The sequence below is a fragment of the Phasianus colchicus genome, chromosome 2 (assembly GCF_987193195.1).
Source record: "Phasianus colchicus chromosome 2, bPhaCol1.hap1.1, whole genome shotgun sequence".
NCBI lineage: Eukaryota > Metazoa > Chordata > Aves > Galliformes > Phasianidae > Phasianus > Phasianus colchicus.
Genome location: NC_143437.1, coordinates 67,535,820 through 67,554,602, shown reverse-complemented (window position 1 = coordinate 67,554,602; position 18,783 = coordinate 67,535,820). Strand labels below are relative to the sequence as shown.

Here is an 18,783-nt window from a genome sequence, read left to right as displayed (position 1 = left end):
TATATATTTTGTTTACGTTACTAGCTGTCTATAGCAATTTTCACCTACTGAAGTTTCAAGTATATATTATATAACCCTCTACACAACATATCTTCAAACGCATTAAAAATACTTGTCAATTGAAAAAAAAAAAAAAAAAAAAAGCCTTATCATGTTTTGAGCATAGTTATCACAGAATGGCTCAGGTTGGAAGAGTCCTTAAAGCCCACCCAGTCCCACCCATGACATGGGCAGGGCTGCCACCCAATACTCAGCTGCCCAGGGCCCATTCAGCCTGGCTCTGAGTCCCTCCAGGGATGGAGCAGCCCCAGCTTCTCCCAGCAGCCTGGTCACACAGATGGGGAGACCGACTAAAGAACATTCAACACACATTAAAATTACAGCTTATAGGAAATGTAGGTGTTTAAGTTGGAATTGGACTCAATTATCTGTGTTGGTCCCTTCCAGCTCAGGATATTCTGTAATTCTTTCTGGAGCGGTTACTTACACCTATTTCTTCTGGCTTCAGTATATATCCCATATACTGTAGTACTTTCACAAATAAAATTCCAACAACACCTTTTTAAGCACAGCAATGATCACAAATAATGGAACCTTCTAGAAAACTCTAGAAATCAGAAGTTTAAATAAATCAAAAGTTTAAATAAATAATGCCATTAAAAAAAATAATTTTAAAAGCTACACGTTTGGGGGGTAAATGCAAAACAAATAGTGATACTTGATGATGGCTAATCGGCATTTTGCTGTCTTTGAACGTTTACGGCTCCTACAAAATGATACAGCATTGGAATTGTTAAAAGATTTTTTTTTCTTGGAGCCTTTATAACTCCATTCAAACATAAGTATCAGTCTGCCATCCACTGCTACTGGACTTAGTGGGCTGTCCAAAGGCAGAAGTTATGTGAATCATTACCACGATGAAATACTTGTGTACTGGTTTTGTTTTGTTTTGTTTTTTTAAAGTTTCTGATATACTGACTTCATTTACAATAGATTACCCCCAAAGATCAATGGGAAGAATTCTTGTTAAAAACAAACAAAACCAAACAGTTCTGGGCTCCTAATTTTCCACAAAATTTATTAGCAGCTGAGTACCAAGAGGATAGAGCTTTACTAGGTAAGAAGAAGACAACTAGATTTTTTCATAAGTTGAAAAAAACACAGCACTGAGTTAACTAAAGTTTCAGTAGAACTGGCTGCAGGTTGCGTGGTCATTTAAGATCAGAAAACAACCTACACTGAAAAAGAAGATCCTGCAATAAAAACATCAGGCAGCTACAATCACACATTATCTGAAAGATATTAATTACTCAGAAAAAGTTTTCATTACAGATTTGTTATAAGAATATGACCTTCCCCCCATCAGATGAGTATTAGAGGTGTGCAAAAGCACTACCTTAAGGTTGACATTGAGACACCAAAAGGGGAAAAAAAAAAAAAGTAGTATTTTTAAGCCAACTGCCAACCTTTGCTGGTTTTCCTGGTCAGTGTTGGCTTGATCTTGGAATGTGATGTGGATAACAGGCAAGCTAATACCACAAAAAGCAGTCAGTGTCTGAGTGCAATTACTCTGACCAGCAGTTGCTTGCAGGTCTGGCACCCCTATTTTTTCTAACCACAAATACTTAGACAGAAGCCTAATTTTTGTGTGTCTGATTTCTCCGTCAATATTTACTTTATTTAAACTCAGTGGGAGGTACAGCATAGCACCCCACTGCCAACCAGTATCAACAAATCTACTCAAGCACAAGGCTACCTTTTTGAAAAGATGCAAGAATATTCTGCTAAGTGAAAGGAATGTAAATACTTTGAATGACAGAAATATCATTAGCTTCACAACGCTAATGATTTCAGACACCTCTGGTGGCCCAGTGTCACCTCGACAGTAAGGCCTGTCATAAAGATGTATTTTGTTTTAAATAAACTGTACTAGGAAAATGCAACAACGAAATAGGTCAGCTCCTGGCCATTATCTCACAATGAAAATGCTCATAATGTGTTTTACAGATGTAGGAAATAGAAAAAGACAAAACTGTTGAAACACGCATTGTCATGATAGAATGATCTAAAAAGTTCTTATAACCTTTTGTACTCAGCAATATTTCTAAACAACTTAACTGATCCTTCTGCACTATTTAGATGGATTACAGATATGTAATCTCTAAAAGCACTGACAGCTCTTCAGTAGCAGTGAACACGACATTCAAGCTCTGTGCTTCAGAAGATTTTTTTCACTTAGTCCAAGTAGCTTAACCCGAATTCACCAAGAACCCTGTAAATACAGATCCTCCTTTTAAATAGAAAGAAGCAGAAGTTGTTTTAAGTGGTTGAAAACCAACTGGCACCAAAAGGACTGCAGCACCTTTTCTAAAGGCTTTACATTTGTCACTACCTACTGAAGTTAAGTGCTTATACACAGTAAAAGCCTTTCACAAACTTGAAAGGAAGCAGAACAACAACAACTTAAACCACAGTGGAGAGCTAGGATAGAATGCAAGGCAGCAACACGTACACACAGTTAGAAAAAGGAAGAAAAAGAAATATTCTGAGATATTATAGTAAATGTATATTCTTCCAAATACCACATATTGAGGGCTTCTCAGTGGCTTCTTTCATAATTTTAATTGAAAAACAATTTTAAGCCAACAGTAGAGAACACAAACCCAGACCATAACTCTTACTAGTATTATCTTAATTACATTTTTTCTCTAGATTACTCATTCTAGAGGGTCACTTTTCAGTGAGACCTAAGTAGGCAACTGTGATCATTGCTTTATTTTTTTTTTTAATCCAGTAATAACAATTCTTAATTTGACCTTTACCTAAATTCTGTAGGATCACTCCACACTGTCAATACCACAGTGAGGATTGTTCTCATTTGACAAAGATAAACACGACACACGATAAATATCTGCCTCCTTTTCCTGGATCATTGCTAAGCATCAAATGGAGTCATTAAGTTACAAATGGCACTCCTTAAATTTTGAAGTAATGAAACAAGATACAGTGCAAAAATGCTGAAAGCATATTACAGCAAAGCAATTGTTAGGAAAAAGAGAATCACTGGAGAACTTTAGAGATTTCCTATTATTTCTCCTTCAGAAAAGACAAGACTTTAGAAAGCTTGAGAATTTAAGCAAACACTTGTGGTTTTGGAAATGCTGGTTTCCATGGCAACCAGTGAGGTCTTCTTTATATAGCATTATAAACAGATGGTAAAGACTGGTCATGTTTGCTTCTTTGCCAGCATATCAATAGAACTGCTGTGCTACTCGATCTAACGTATTAGAGTTATTAAGTAACTTGGGTATTTGAGCAACAAAATCTACAAATCAGACATGCTTAACTAGTGCCTTTTTTTTCCATAAACACATGAAGAGCCCCAACAGTAAAGTCACTGTAGTCTATACAGTCAGACTTCTTTGGCAAAGCTTTCTATAAATGTTTTCTCAGCACTTGCCATGCAGGGTACGTTACTACCACAAATATGTATCTGACAGGGATTAAAATAATGAATTTGAACAGGAAATAAAAGTGTCACTGTATTTACACCTACTGGTAGTAAAGTGTGCTTTCAAATTATGTTCTTGTTATATTACATTTGGATTTGCTCAGAGAAGACATAGCAAACTGTAAACTCACTTTCCTCATGTCTCAATAAGCAGAGGTTATTCTGGCAGGTGATTTGTAAAATACAAAGAATCACATTTCTTTATATTTCAGTCCTTCAATTGTAGCTACAGTATATAACGTGCAAGTGTTTTTTGTTTTACAGATGCCTGGAAGTATCAAGAGAATTTGACTGGGTACTGAATCTGATTTGGTACCTCTCTGGGAAAGCCTGAAGCAGTAGCTACCAGCAGTGCATGCTAACAGAGATTCTTGCCATTGCATTCAGCTTATTCTTCACAGTGTTTTGGCTGTGTAACATGTCTCATGCCATAACTCAGGGAAAAGAAAAAAAAAGAAAAAAAAAAAGGAAAACTGGAAAAAAAGGGAGATGTAGAACTCCTGTGGTGCACTGATCATTTCAGAAGTCCAACACAGACATTTTAGATCAAAGTATTACCTGTAACCATAATAAAAAATACTTTATAAACAAATTATTTTAAAAAAATGGATCCAGTTCCCACTGAAATAAAGCAGACTCATGTCGTTTTCCAATTTCGATCAGTGCTTGCACAGGAAGTTCTCATAAAACAGTTAAAAATAAATAGAATTTTTAAAGTCTGATTTTTTCCCACTAAGCAGTGGCTTAATCAAAGGACAAGAAGCAATGGGCAGAAGCTGAAAGAGAAGAAATGTCATTTGCATATAAGAACTTATATTTGCTAATTCTGAGTGTGATCTTACACCAGAACAAGCTGCCTCAACTCAAAATCCCACGGGTCACAACCATGAGCAACCTGTTCTAGGGGACTGTGCTTTGAGCATGGGGTGCATGCTGAACTAGCTGGTCTACAGAGGGCTCTTCCAAAGTCAGTGACTTTGTGCTTTTATTTACAATGCAAACATTTACTATTTGACCCACTTATGTGCATTAACCATAAAGCTGAATAACAAGGGCGTACGTGTTTTGAAAGTTTGGTGAGAATGCAAAAGAGTGTGCAACTGTTGGAAAGAAGAAACAGGCCTACTGGGATGCGAGTCAGCATCTACTGGAAAAAATATTAAGTGCTAGAGCATTGCTCTCCTATTCAATAGCCATACAATTTAAAATTTTAATGAGTGCTATGCTTATGAAGGAAAAAAAATGGAAATTTAAATCCCATTCTTCCTTGAGTGAAGAGAAAAAAAGGTATGTGCATTAAAGTGTATCTGAATAGCAGTTTCAGAGTGAAAAGGTACACTGGTCCTAGATAGAAGGACTATTGAAATTGAGCACAAGCTTCTACATTCATTCTATATTATACTGCCTACTACTTAGCTATTTATTTTTTTCTAAATGCTTTAAGGCCCATTTTTGAAAAATCTAAGATTTCTATAGCTGACAGAGACTAGAAGAAGAACTTTATTATCAACAGAACTGCATTAATTGTGACCTCACATGCATTCAGCTCCTGGGCTCACAGCATAAGAAAGACTTGGACTTGTTGGTGCAAGTCCAGAGATGAAGAGCATGTTTAGCAGGCTGGAGACATCAGATAGATGGCCTACAAGAATTACAAATAAAGACTTTTGACAAGGTCATGTAGCAACAGGTCAAGGGGGAATAGCTTTAAACTAAAAGAGGGGAGATTTAGGTTAGCTGTAAGCAGGAAATTCTTTACTCAGAGGGTGGTGAGGCACTGGCACAGCTGCCCAAAGAAGCTGTGGTGCCCCATCCCTGGAGGTGTTCAAGGCCAGATTGGATGGGGCCCTGGGCAGCTGAGCTGGTGGGAGGCAGCCTTGACCATGGCAGAGGGTGGGACTGGGTGGGCTTTAAGGTCCCTTCTAATCCAAACCATTCCATGATTCTAAGTGTCACTTCTTGTTGTATGTGAAAACATACATTAAAGAAAAACAAAACAACAACAGATGGAGGTACAAACATAAAACCTTTATGAACTCTAAATCAGTGGGATTTCAATTTAGCAAATTAAAATTCAAAATTTTTTAAAAACCCAAACAGTCAGTTAGCCGAGTTTTAAAAAGCAAAATAAAATTAGGAGCGGAATATGGAGTGAAGGGCAAAAACATGGCTTGTGTTATTCAGAAGGATTCTAGGCTTCACATGCAAGAGATGACACAACCTAACCCTTACACTGACTACTTTATTTACAGAAGACATGACACAAAAAGAACCACGACTTAAAAACAGTATACTGACACAAAGAGATGAAGTTCTGTAATAGCGCTATGCAGTTATTCTGGAAAGGCACTAGTGGTACTGATCACCTCAAATTTTCCTGGACTGCCTGGTGCCCAGAGTCTGAAGGACAAAGTTAAGGATCGTAGTCTAGTGGAATTACTGGAGTCCATGAGAAAAAAAAAAAATAAAAATGGCAAGAGAAAACAAGGCAGGAATGCGAAGCAGGAACCTCATTTCTCTCCACTGGAGTGACCTCGGTTGCATGGCAAACATGTGGAAAACAACACTGCTAACAGTGAAAAGAGCTACAGCAGAGCTGCCACAGAAGGAGTGGCACTTTACTAAAATGTTATTCTTGAAGAAGAATCAAGAAAAATGAAAAAAAAAAAAAAGAATGACATGCTAGACTTGTCACTTTGCTTTAAAGAAGCCCATTTACTACTTCAGGTGCCTACAGAACAAGGAAAACCGTTATTTACTACAGAGCCAGGCAACCTTGGAAAAACTTCCAAGACAGATATCCTAAGATAAAAGGTAAAATAGAGGAATCTTCTTCAGGCTTCTTCTGAAAAATCAAGATTTTCCAAGGTCCATCACCTAGGGGAAACTTCAGCTCTAGAGAGCTACAGGTAAAGCTGCCAGAAAGAAAACTACTCCATAATTAAAAGTCTCAAGGAAAGAAATTGAAAGTTGCTAATTTGATCCTGCCTCCGAGACATAGAGGGGCAAACAAAAAACAAAGGTTCTGACAAAGGAGTACAGCACTGATGTTAAATCCTTCCTGAGACAAAAGATAAAATGGGAATGAGGAGACAGAAATTTCTGGCTGTGATTTCCAAGGAAGATAACCAACATTTTTACACAGTTTATAAAAATATGGAGATTACCCAAGCACACCTGGAATTTTATTCTGACACGGCACTCATTTTGCCATGTAGCTCTAAACAACACTAACAGTTCCCATTACCAGCAACCCAGAATAGAATTGGCATTTTTAGCAGTAGCTTATCTTCAGCAAAAGACAAAATTTATCTTGCATGAAAAATGCAGCCTCAAATTCCAATACGAAGTTCAGCATATTTTGAAGAATACCTGTTTCTTCTTTGAAGATCTGAAAGACTGTTTCTGCTCAATATTTTCATTTATAAAAAATGCAACTCAACACTGTGATAAAAATATCTGAACTCTCTTATCTTAGGAAAAAAGAACCTAATTGGCCTGGAGCAAAGATCAACAAGACGTACCTTGTACCTGTACAGTGTGAGGTTACCCAAACCAACATCTTACCATCCAACCATCACCTTACTGACAGAACATACCAAATGCTTCTGAAAGCAAACACAATGATGACAAGAAGACATTTTTCTTTTCTTTTTCTTTTTTTTTTTGTTTGTTTGTTTGTTATATAAATCACTACTGGAATGAAGAAAAAAATAAAAACAGCACCAACAAAAATGTTCCAGAAAACTTTTCACAACTTCTGCACAGAAGTGGCAGTGCTGCATCTCATCTGTAGAAAGAGTTGCATGAAAACTGAATTCCAGATTTCAGGATCTTTCTTAAACGTCTATCCCAGAAATAGAAGCCTCTGTGCAACAGTATTTCACAAATTATTCATCAACATTAGTAGAGTGCTGGCTTGCAGAAAAAATAAGGCCCCGCTTTCCTCTTAACATTGGTTTTCCCTGCTCCAGTTGTCCAGCTGTTCATTCAGCTTAACACCAACTAAGTCTGATCTCACTTGTTCCACATGAGAATGAGGAAAACAAAAAAAAATCCTAATGTACACACTCTTTGATGTGGCTTGACCTGATTAACCACCACAACACAACTACTGTTCAACTACATTCTGGTTATGACCTGCAACTACACACTTTCCTGTAAGAAAACCTAAATGAATTTCAGGAGAAAGCTAACATCTCTGCAGAACCAAACAGCCCTGAAACCCTCACATCACTTTCTACTTCATTCATTCAGATTTCAGAAATGGCCATTTTGTACTAATCATACATAAAATTATTCAACTACTTGAGGAGCTTCAGCTTCATACCATGAATGACACACTCTAAAAAGCTTCAGTCCAGGGGAAAAAAAAAAACAGTAAGGTTCCATGCTCAAAATTTTAAATTTGTGATCAGTGCTAGCCTGATCTATTCTTCTATACTGCTATCCTTGGTTGAAACAAAACCATGCATTCAAACAAAATTTCCTCACTGCTACACTGCACATAATGGTCTTTCTTACTTCCAACATAATAGAAGTCACTATGAAAGTGATGCCTCCTCTTTATTTCCATAGAAAATACAACATTTAAAAAAGAGCGCAATGATGCTACTTGATAGAGCAAATTTTCAGCTACAAAACACCCTTTTACAACAGAGTCACCACCATTAGCTATGCATTTTCACCAGCAGTGATCAAAAACCTGCATGCCACCCTTGTAAAAATCTTCACCAGTGGAGGTGAACCACTGTTTCACGGCTATTATGACAATGTCATTGCAAGAAGAATGCTGCCCAAGTTAACCTTTCATCAGCCTGAACAAATGAAACTCAGAATGTACTAAATCTGGACTATACAGTGGGTGCAGCAGGACAGTCCAGTCAAGACTGGCAATGTTTTTCATGGTCTTCAAAGTGGTACGGGGCCCAGTGTTACTGTATTGCAAGAGAAAGGGTGCCTTCTTCTCTGACCTGACTCTGGAAGCTCAAGCATTCAGCTTAGTCATTAGTTGTGGTGCAGTGGTCAAAGTTGGTTTGTCCTGGTTCCAGGAAATCCAGAAGGATCACGCCCTTCCTATCCCAAAAGACAGTGCACATCACCTTACCTGCTGAGGACTGGCTTTTGAACTTCTTTGATGGAGAATTCACACATTGCCACTCTAGGGATGGCTGTTTTGACTCTGGTTCATAGTGATGACGCCACACGTCATCACTGGTAATGATGTAATCCAAGAAACTGTCACCTTCAGCCTCATATTGATTCAATAGCCCCTGACAAATTCACACATGGTGTTCTTTCAGTTCCCGCGTGAACATTCATAGGACCCACCTCGTGCAAACTCCGTGACATTCCAGTGTTGCCACTATCTCTTCCAATGCACTGAAGCTGATATTCAGTTCTATACACAGTTCTCTGACTGTAATCTGTGGATGAGCTGATTGAGATGCTCTTTATTTTGTGGTGGGACATCTGTGCATGGTTGCCTTTCATGCTGTTGTCGCCACTGCTGAAACGCACCACCCACTGCCTCGCTGTGCTCATATCCACTGTTTGGTCTCCGTCAGCGTTCAGCATGTCAGTGTCAATTGGTGTCATTTTTTCTGCACGGAGGAATTCGGTGACACACCTTTGCTGTATACACAATGTCAGACACCATTTTGTCAGACTGCTCCTCTGCTGCCATCAGACACAAGGCAACAACATTTAATGGGATGCTGGCAGGAAGGTTCAACCTCTACTGCCATACTACCACCATCCACCTCCAACATCATGGAACAACATAAAAAAATAGAGCACATTACTTTCAGAGCAGCCCTCACAGATCTGAAATTTTCTTTTAGAAGACAAATACTAAGGCAAATATTTTAGACAAAAATCCTACAAGGTACCTGACCTAGAAAAATAAAACTACGTATTTATGAAAAAATGGAGAGAACATGACTAAGGGGCACTAAGTTTAAAGAAGTTTTTGTGCTTTTTTCTTCCTACGTTATCCTACATTGGAAGGATAGAATCTAACTTTGGATCACAGTCAAAATGCTTTGGCAAACTTGCTAACCTTCCACCAAAAAACCAACAGTCCAGTTATACTTTAACTGTAGTATGCTGGCAAGTTCTTTAGTATAACAAAACGTGTTCTCTACCATGCCAACAGTGGGATACATTTTAATACTTCAAGGAACCATATGCACTTCCCTTGGGATTTGTTAGCACAAGAAAAAAAGGAAAAGGTCGTTCTCATAAGTGAGCCTAATTTGCACATACACATTTGCAGCCAAGGAATATGTTTGTGTGCTACAAACTTTTTCCCCATCCCACTAAACATTTTTTCTTCCTTACTCAAGTTAAGCGCACTTCATCTGTGATTTCAATTTGCCATTGAAAAAAGTGTATGCGAAATGAGCTGCAAAATTACAGGATCATAAAACGATGTCGATTTAAATGTCAAAATGTAAATGAAAAACGTACAGATATCTTAAAAGCATGTCACTAGAACTATATATTAAAGCTTTTTTTTTTTTACTTTATTAAAAAAAGAAGTACCACTACAATTATAATACAGCATTTTCAACAATTTTCTTTACCTATGAACTATGCTCCTGCTAGTTGGAAAATACTGCTTTTAGCATTGTTAGATGCCATGCCAAAAAAAATTTGGAGATTTTGTTCACTCTCTTCATTAGACTATGAAGCAGCCAGTTAGAATGCTACAACTTTCTAGTGCCTCTGTGTTTGTGCTCACATGTCTCCTTTCTGCTGATGAGGTCAGCCACAGCAGATCTTGAAATTTCTAAAATGAAACACGATTTTGTGGTGAAATATCAGTAATCAGAAATAAAGAAAAGGCAGAAAATACAGAAACTGGATTCTCCCTGACAAAAACGGTATCAGTTCAGTGTCTTGTTGTTTTTTCCCCTCTATTCTAGCTACTCATTCCCCGAGTATAATAATAAAAATTAAAAATTAAAGATTTATAAGGGCCTTCCTTCTTATTACAAATTTTAGCAGAGGCATGAAACCCCGCTATCAGGAAACCGAAAACACTTACTCTACTGGAAAATATAAAGTAGAAACTATTCAAAAATCTCCAGATATAATGTAGTCTGACCCAGAGGCAAGAAATAATGCAGATAAATGGCCTATGTGTACACTTCTGTCCATCTACGCTTATTCTTAGCAGCAAACCTCAGAAGGAGTCTCCTGCCACAAACATTACTCAGTCTCACAAAAGGAAAAACAAACAAAAACAAAACAAAGAAATAAAGAAAACTACCAAGAACACACACATTATATTTTATAACCAATGTATAGATAAACCTGCAAAAGCAAGTGATAAAAAAGGCCATTAAAAATACCCATTGAGGCTGAGACCAACTCTTCAGTTCAATCTGATGGGCAGGCTTTCAGTTTACCCCCCAAAATAAGAGAAAGTATTCAAGTACAACCTCAATTACAGGCTGATAGCACTATAACTGCTAGCTGCATTACACAAAGTGTTGCCAGCAGTTCAAGACATGATTCTTCCCCCCCACCGTTGATTTTGTGAGGCCCCACCTGGAGTACTGTTCAATTCTTGGCTCCCCACACAAGAGAGATATACTGGAAAGAGTCCATGAGAGGACCACTAACATGCTGATGGGACTGGAGCACCTCTGCTGTGAGGAGAGGCTGAGAAAGCTGAGCCTGCTCATCCTGGAGAAGGGGAGGCTCAGAGGGATCTCATTAATGTGTAGAAATACTCAGAGAAGGTGCAATGTGGACAGAGCCAGGCTCTTCTCAGTGGTACCCAGTGCCAGGGTAAAAGAGTGGGCACAAACAGGAACAGAGGAGGCCCCCTCTGAGCACCAGGTAGCACTGCTTTGCTGTGCAGGTGACAGAGCACTGGCACCAACTGCCCAGTGGCTGTGGGATCTCCTCCATGGAGATCTTCAAAAGCTGCCTGGAAGTGGGCCTGGGTACTCTGCTCAGGGTGTTCCTGTTGAAACAGGGGTTGGGCCCTGTCAACCTCAGTCACTATGATTCTGTGAAAACTTTCTTCTACATCTTATGCTTACTATTCTCCTTAACTTGTCCAAATTTCACCAAAATCAATTCTTCACAGACATGCTCAGATCCCAATTCCAAAGCAAACTTACAAGAGCTTTGCCATACAGGCAGACCAGGCACAAGCTCAGTCTCATCAAGCTATCCAGCACACTTCCTGTTTCACCACATTATTAACTACAAAAGGACAGACTCTTAAGTAGCAATCCACTAGAAAAAAAGAAAGAATGAATGAATAAAAGAAAGAAAGAAAGAAAAAAATCCAAACCCCACACGCTAAACCTCAAAAATAAGTTATGAGGCAAGCTTTCTATTCTTTCAGGACTAAGAGTACGAGAATGAAACAGATAAAAATCAAACATTATTTTTCAGGTCCACGTTGAAATTCACCTGCTTTTGGAAGACCACCATCCTCTTTGCAGAAATACAATTCTACAAAACAGAGAAGCAGTACCACAGTGACATTTCTCAACAAGCTGAGTATCTCCCAAAAGCAACAGCTTTAGAAAAATTCTCAGTTTTCTTCATCTTGGACAGACAATAAACTTCAAACTACTAGCAGCCTATTATCTCACAGATAAGACTATATGGTTTCATCAACATGCGCAGAGCAAAAATACAGAGAATGAAAAATTTCACATCCTCAACCAATGCAAACACATAGAGTTGTACCCATTCGTGAGAAGTCCTTCATCTTCACATACTGAAGTCACTGTTTTGAAAATACAGCAACTGAGGGTGCTTGAACTCTTTCCCTGTGGCAAGATTTAGAATGTTTCATGTAACTGAGTTTACTTACAACTGTAACAACTAGTTCTATTCATTATACAGAACTTAGACTACAAACTTTGGTTTGATCTTGAGTTCTCCATTTTGAATGACTGAAACTGACAATTCAACTTTCAGGGGTGCACCAGAAAGTTATAGATAAGTCAGAAATCTAAAAATAAGAACTCGAAAATGTTAATAGACTGTATACAGAAAAATGTCAATCCTGGTGCAAACTCTCAACAAGTAAAGTTTAATTAGCTTCCCTTACTGACCTTTTTAGAATAGAATCCACTGAGGCCACTGTGATAAAAAATACAGTCTATTCTGTTTTAGCACTGGTGACTTTGTCAGAGGACGCTGTTAATGCCATCTAGAGACTTGAATGACAATGTCATGAGTTAACGTAAATGCTTCTTTCGGGCAATAAAAAACATGCTAATTCTTGGGCTGCTTCATCAAGTAACTTTAATATTAAATTTATTTCAATGTGCTGTCCTTGATGAGTGTCCCAGTGCATAGGCAATCCCTCTTTCAAAGTCTATGTATTGAGATAATCCCAATATCCTACTGTCCCTAACTTATACTTGCAAGTTCTTCATAATGTGTGACAATGATTTTGTAGTATAGGTGTTCTAGTCTTATCTGACCTATTATGCCTGCAGCAGTAGTAAAATACAAAATGTCAACACATTCTTGTTGTAAAATAATATAATACCAGAGCTGTATGACAGCACTTATATGAGGTAACACTTAAACACAGAACATCAAAATACTTTTTCATAAGTCAGTAATGCTGCTTCAGATTCAACAACCATCTTCAAAATCCACAAAACTAAGACTTAAGAATTTATTACACTTCAATTTAGCTCTGAAGCAGAGCAGCATCTCAGTGCATCAAGCAGGGAAATTCCAAAGTTAGCAGGTACAAATGACAACTAACACATGTATCGTATAATTCTAGGTATATAGAGGGTTATTTACATGTCAGATTCTGATGACTTACAACAATCTATAACACAGCCCAAAGCCTTTCTCTTTTAGTCATCCAGGAATTACACAGTACTTTTATGTTTACAGAGGTCATGCTCATAATATACAAATATAATGGTCCTATGAACACAGATGCTCAGAATAGAATACCCCTGTATTATATTCTGATATTAAAATCACTGTAGTCAACATACAGTACACTAAGGCAATAGGAACTTACCTTGAAACAATTCTTTGAGTCATGATCTTCCATCAATTTCATGTGAAAAAATGGTTTGCAGTGAATACTAATTACTCAATTTTAGGATTCTGTATCTAAGGTTCTTCTGACAATCTCTTAGAATTATTTCCTCTTAGGGAAGTTTTCAACATAACTCAAGAGATGGGCAGACAGGAACAAATGCTCCCTTGCTAATTCCTTTCAATTCTGCAGGAAGAAAAGCTGCATCTAAGAGAATGATGAAGACTGGACAATTGTACTTTTTTGCAGGACTGATTTAATGAAAGGATAAAGTATTGTTTATAAAAAGTGACCTCTTATTTTAGATAGCATAGACATAGTGCTTCTAGTATGCTCACTCATCCTTGGGGTTCTGCTATTATCCTACCATTAAATTGCAGCTAAAAAGAAAACCACAAATGTCTTTCGCTTTTTAATCTTTTACCTAATAGCGTACCATGACTTCTCAAAGCATACGTACAAGACTACAAACACATCAGCACTTCCTGAATTTTGAATGTCTGGCCATGCTTCTTACTGTTTGCTCCTTCCTAAACAACCTTCTCACAAAATTTTATTGAAGGTCAAGATGGTGGGGAAAGGAGAGGAATGACTTGTCAAAGTAGACACAAAACCAGGATGTTTGTTCTTGTAAGTGACACACAGTGAAACACACAGCCACTCAAATGAGAGCTCTCTTAATAAAATCTACAGCTAACAAAAGAATCTTTTTTTTTTAAATCCAGAATATTAAAATAAAAAACATAGCCAGTGCAAGAGCATATACACAATGACACAATACAGCATGACTGAGCCATTGAAAAGAGGCTGGGGAATGCAAGTCAGTGTCTAACTGAGGCGAGATTCTGTTTGTTATTTCTTTGGTGGCTTTTGTTTTGTTTTTAACTTGGAATTTAACTTAGCTTTAAACTTAAGTTGGAATTATTTTCTGTCGTCACTATCCTTCACTCCCATAAAGAAATACAACATAGTTTGAAGTTAACTTTTTAACCTAGATTACAAGTTTTTGGAGGCTCTTGAAAAACACAGCTTGTGGTGGTAAAATCTTGGCAGTTTCTATGGCTGGAGAACTCTGAGCTATGCCCATGCTCTCATCCTACAGTGCTGGCTCCTGACCACCTCTTTCCTGCCCTACATGATGCTACCCCTCTTCCCTCTCCTACACATCCAAAAGCTCCTACTCAAGGAGAAGGGGAAGAACTGAAAGGAAAGCAGAAAAAAGGGACAGAGCTAGGTTGTGTCACAGCTCTGTGGCAGCTGCTCCTTCTGTGGCTGAGGTTACTTGCAGGTGGATTCATAACAAGCAGCTTCTTCAGGAACAGCCCACGGTGTGAATGGAGGAGGAGTAGATGGGCTGCTGAAGCAGCCCTGAAGAAGCTATCTCATGTAGAAGCAGCAGTTGCACCAGCCTTTGTTAATCCAATTTAATGTTATGGTCCTAGGGATTCTATCAAACAAATATGGAAGTGAAAAGCACTGCACATGGGGAAAAGTAAAAGAAAAATTTTCATTGGCTCTTAAATTTGTGTTATTCTCTTCTAAATATCCTAGGATATATATGACAACTTCTTGTCTCTTGCCACAAGAAACTATCAAAACTTTGTAGTGGAATCTGATACATTTTAGGGTAAAACTCAGCCTGAAAAAGTTTTATTTTCCTCTTCCAATTACTATAACTTGCTTTCAACAGATTTAGAGGGAAGATTTCCTCATTGGCTGCTGGAAGATCATCGTTATTAATACTCTTTCAAGGAAGAATCTGTCTAAGAAAGGTTTCAGTATTACCTAGGGCCAATAAAATTCCAAAATTTGCCTAAATCTCTTCTGGTATTCAAGTCCCCATTCAATATCAGAGCAAGAGGACTTTGGTTAACAATACTAGGTTTCTATTTTCACATATCTATTGTGAAAATGTAGTTACATTATCCCAGAAGAGGTCAGAAGCTGTCACTGGAGTGCCCGTAGCAGGGGAGTAACAGTTATACCATTATGCTCTGTTCTGCTGAAAGAGGATCAGAGCCATGAGAAGAAGTGTGAGAGATCTCCTCCTCATATACCACCACAGGCAAACTGTTGTCATAAGGTTATGGACAGATACAAGCACTATCAGCACTGAGTTCTTGCATGATTTCACAGCCATTCAATCATTTTGAACACTTCTTTAAATGTGTCCTCTTCTAAACCTGTGGCTAATGAAGTACGCAACATTGCTGGCTAATGTTGCCCAGTCCTGCAAGTTAGCGATCAGCACCTCCATTTCTGTGCAAAATCATTACAATTATAGAGACTGGGCAGGAATTAAACGAGTTTTAAGAGTCCTTAAGCTCCAGTGGTGGCAAGTGGAATGAGGTAATCTACTGCACTGCTCAAGGAGTCAGACAAACACATTTCTTTTAGAGGAAGATCAAAACATCCATTACCAGAGGGCACAGCCGTTGCTCAGCAGCTCTCCTTCCTTTCTTCCTCAAGAAGAGGCCTGAGCACTTCTCACAGACTCCTCCACTCCAGGCTTCCTATACGATAGCAGCCATATGATTCAGTAGTGTAGTGCTCTATTCATCATATTCTGAACATTACCAGACAGCTGAAAAGATGACAACTGTTTTCTCTCTTATAAGAAAACAAAACAAAATTAAGAATGAAGTTTATGAGCAAGAGCCAAGGAGCAGTGATACAAATCATTTGCTAACCCAGTGAAAATGTTCTTGCAAGCTGGCCTACAGCATTGTCACAGAGAATCGATCTCCACATCAACACAGCAATGGCAGTGTCAGTTCTGACTTTTCCTTTTCTAGATCTACAAACAGTCGCAGAAGCAAGATGTTCACTAGATGCAGCTTGGGAAACACTATTACAGGTCTTTAAATTACTCGTGTTAGCAACTACAGGTGAACACCACAGCATAAAGGGATTTTAAATAACACTGTCCAGATGAGGCAACTACTGTTTTGGAATAAAGCCATTTCAATTCTGTAAGAGACTCTACATGGGGAGCTATTCCAGAAGAGCTTCTTGCACAACAGTTGTGCCAATCAACTTCTTTGCAGAGAGAAAGAAAGCATCTTTGGAGGGTAGGTTCCTATGAAAAAACCCAAAAACCCAACGCCAACAAAACACATGGCCTATACTGTGTTAATTTTATGTCCTAAAAAATAAAATTTCTTTTCTTATTCAACTTAAAGAGAGACGTTTTCAGAGAAGTTTTGGGGGTGGGCTTTGTGAGTGTGTTGGTTATTAACATAAGAGATGAATAGGAAACCTGAATGAACGGCAAACTACTGCATACTAGTAGATGCGCAGCTCTACTAGTGTAGACAATAGCAAAACACAGCACACATTTTTCCCAGTGTCAAAAACAATGAGCAGAATTCAAAATTATACATATACCCTACTCAAGAAACTCTGAAAATACTTTCAAGTAAACCCATTTCAGACAGAAGCAGAGAGAGCTGGGTTTTGAGTTAAAAGGAAAAAAAATGCAACGAAGTTGCAAACATGCCATAATTGAGCCTCTGTCCTTTTCTCTACAGAGAGATTCTTTTCTACAGAGACATTTTTTTACAGGTTAAAAGTGGTTGTTTTCCAGACCAAAACTATTTTTTCGAAGTAAAGCCTGAAAATGGGATAAAATGGAAGAGAGCCGTAATCTCAACGAGAAAGAAAATAGCACTGTTTCTTTAAAATAAAGCTGGAATATTTTCCCGAGTCTTCTCAACAATTCATCAGGGACAACATAGCTGCTGCATGAACGGTAAGTGTAGCACTAAATTGTTCATATCCTGTCACGAAAAGACTTGTACATCTCAAGAAACACAACATTTCCAAATGCCTTATGGCAAAGCTGCTAACATAGTTAGTTAGCAGTGCAATTCATTAGTCAAGACTTCCCCATCTCGCTTCTCATTTTGCTATGGCCACATTAAAAGCTATGGCATAAATCCATTCCCTTTTGAAAGCTGCTTCTCTGGTATATTTTTTCCTAGCTACAAAAGCTAGACTGAAGTGTTTGAGATTTTAAACTACATTCAAATTAAAGGCATAAACACATTGAGAATACCTGGCACACACCATCACAAACTTAGTTGGTTTCTAAGTGTGGGGTTTTGATGCTTTACACAGTGACTTTTGTATCTCTATATCTCCTGTGAAATAGAATGCCATGCTGAGCTATATGGCACTTCACAAATCTAGTATGTAGCAGTACCATTCTCAGCTTTGTTACCTTACACATTAATTGCAGTGAGGTAGTGAAATTTCTGGGGTTTCTAGTTAAACTATATGATTTTAGCGGAGGGTTGTTAGGGTAGTATGGTTAGGCTGTGGTTGGACTCAATGATCTTTAAGGTCTTTTCCAACCTGAGCAATTCTATGACTCTACGATTCTACTGGCACGAATACAAACTTCAAAAATTTGCATCAAACTCTGGCAGTGACTTGATAGTAAAAGCTATACATTTTTCAACTGATATCTCAAGTTGCAGTGACAAAGACCTTACAAAAATTACAAAGAGTAATGGAAGTATTTGACATTCAAAAACAAATAAACAAAAGAGCTCCCACTGGTGTTTTGGGAGGGAAAGCTCCGATATCTGTGGTGAAATGCACCAGCTCAGTCAGCACATAGCCAATAGCTTACCTCATTAACACCACATAGGGTATTTTCAAAGTGAGATACAAAAAATATAATTTACTGGAGCACAAGAGATGGTTCAGATGTTACATTTGGAGTCTGAGGTGAAAATACATCTTTGAAATGAAACCACCTTCATAACCGTTAATAAAAATGACACAAGCTTAATGATACAAATGTGATACTTAAAAAGCTTCTCCTCCACTACTGCAAGTCCCCCCACTCCAAATTACATTCGAGAACTTTGCTTTAGACATTTGTATAAATTTCAACACTGCACACTTACAATTCAGCTGCATTTTGTGAATTACGTCAAAAAAGAAAAATAATATATATATATTTTTAAATAAGTGCTGCTGCAATTTTGAGGGCTGTTCCTAAAACTCTTTGGATTGTAAGCTACTGAAACATCTACCACAACACCCATCAGGCAGGGACCCGAACTTCAGTTAACACTTCCAGCAAGCTCCTGGAACCGCTGCTACAAGCACTTTTGGTTTGTTCCTTTTTGTTCTGCCCCAAATTCCTCGCCTCACCCCTAGCAGCATAGGATGTAAACACAAAAGCAAGTTAGGAAGAGTTAAACAGTTACTA

At 38.1% G+C, this 18,783-nt stretch overlaps 1 protein-coding gene and 1 long non-coding RNA gene across 4 annotated transcripts in view; one reads left to right on the top strand and one right to left on the bottom strand.

Annotated features, from left to right (window-relative positions):
* PDSS2 (decaprenyl diphosphate synthase subunit 2) overlaps positions 1–18,783 on the bottom strand; it is a 113,883-nt gene that overhangs the window by 71,694 nt on the left and 23,406 nt on the right. The gene's annotated exons all lie outside the window — the stretch shown is intronic.
* Positions 150–5,988, top strand: LOC149919085 (uncharacterized). Its single transcript, XR_016464424.1, has 2 exons — positions 150–5,186; positions 5,764–5,988. It is a non-coding gene; the product is annotated as an uncharacterized LOC149919085 (long non-coding RNA).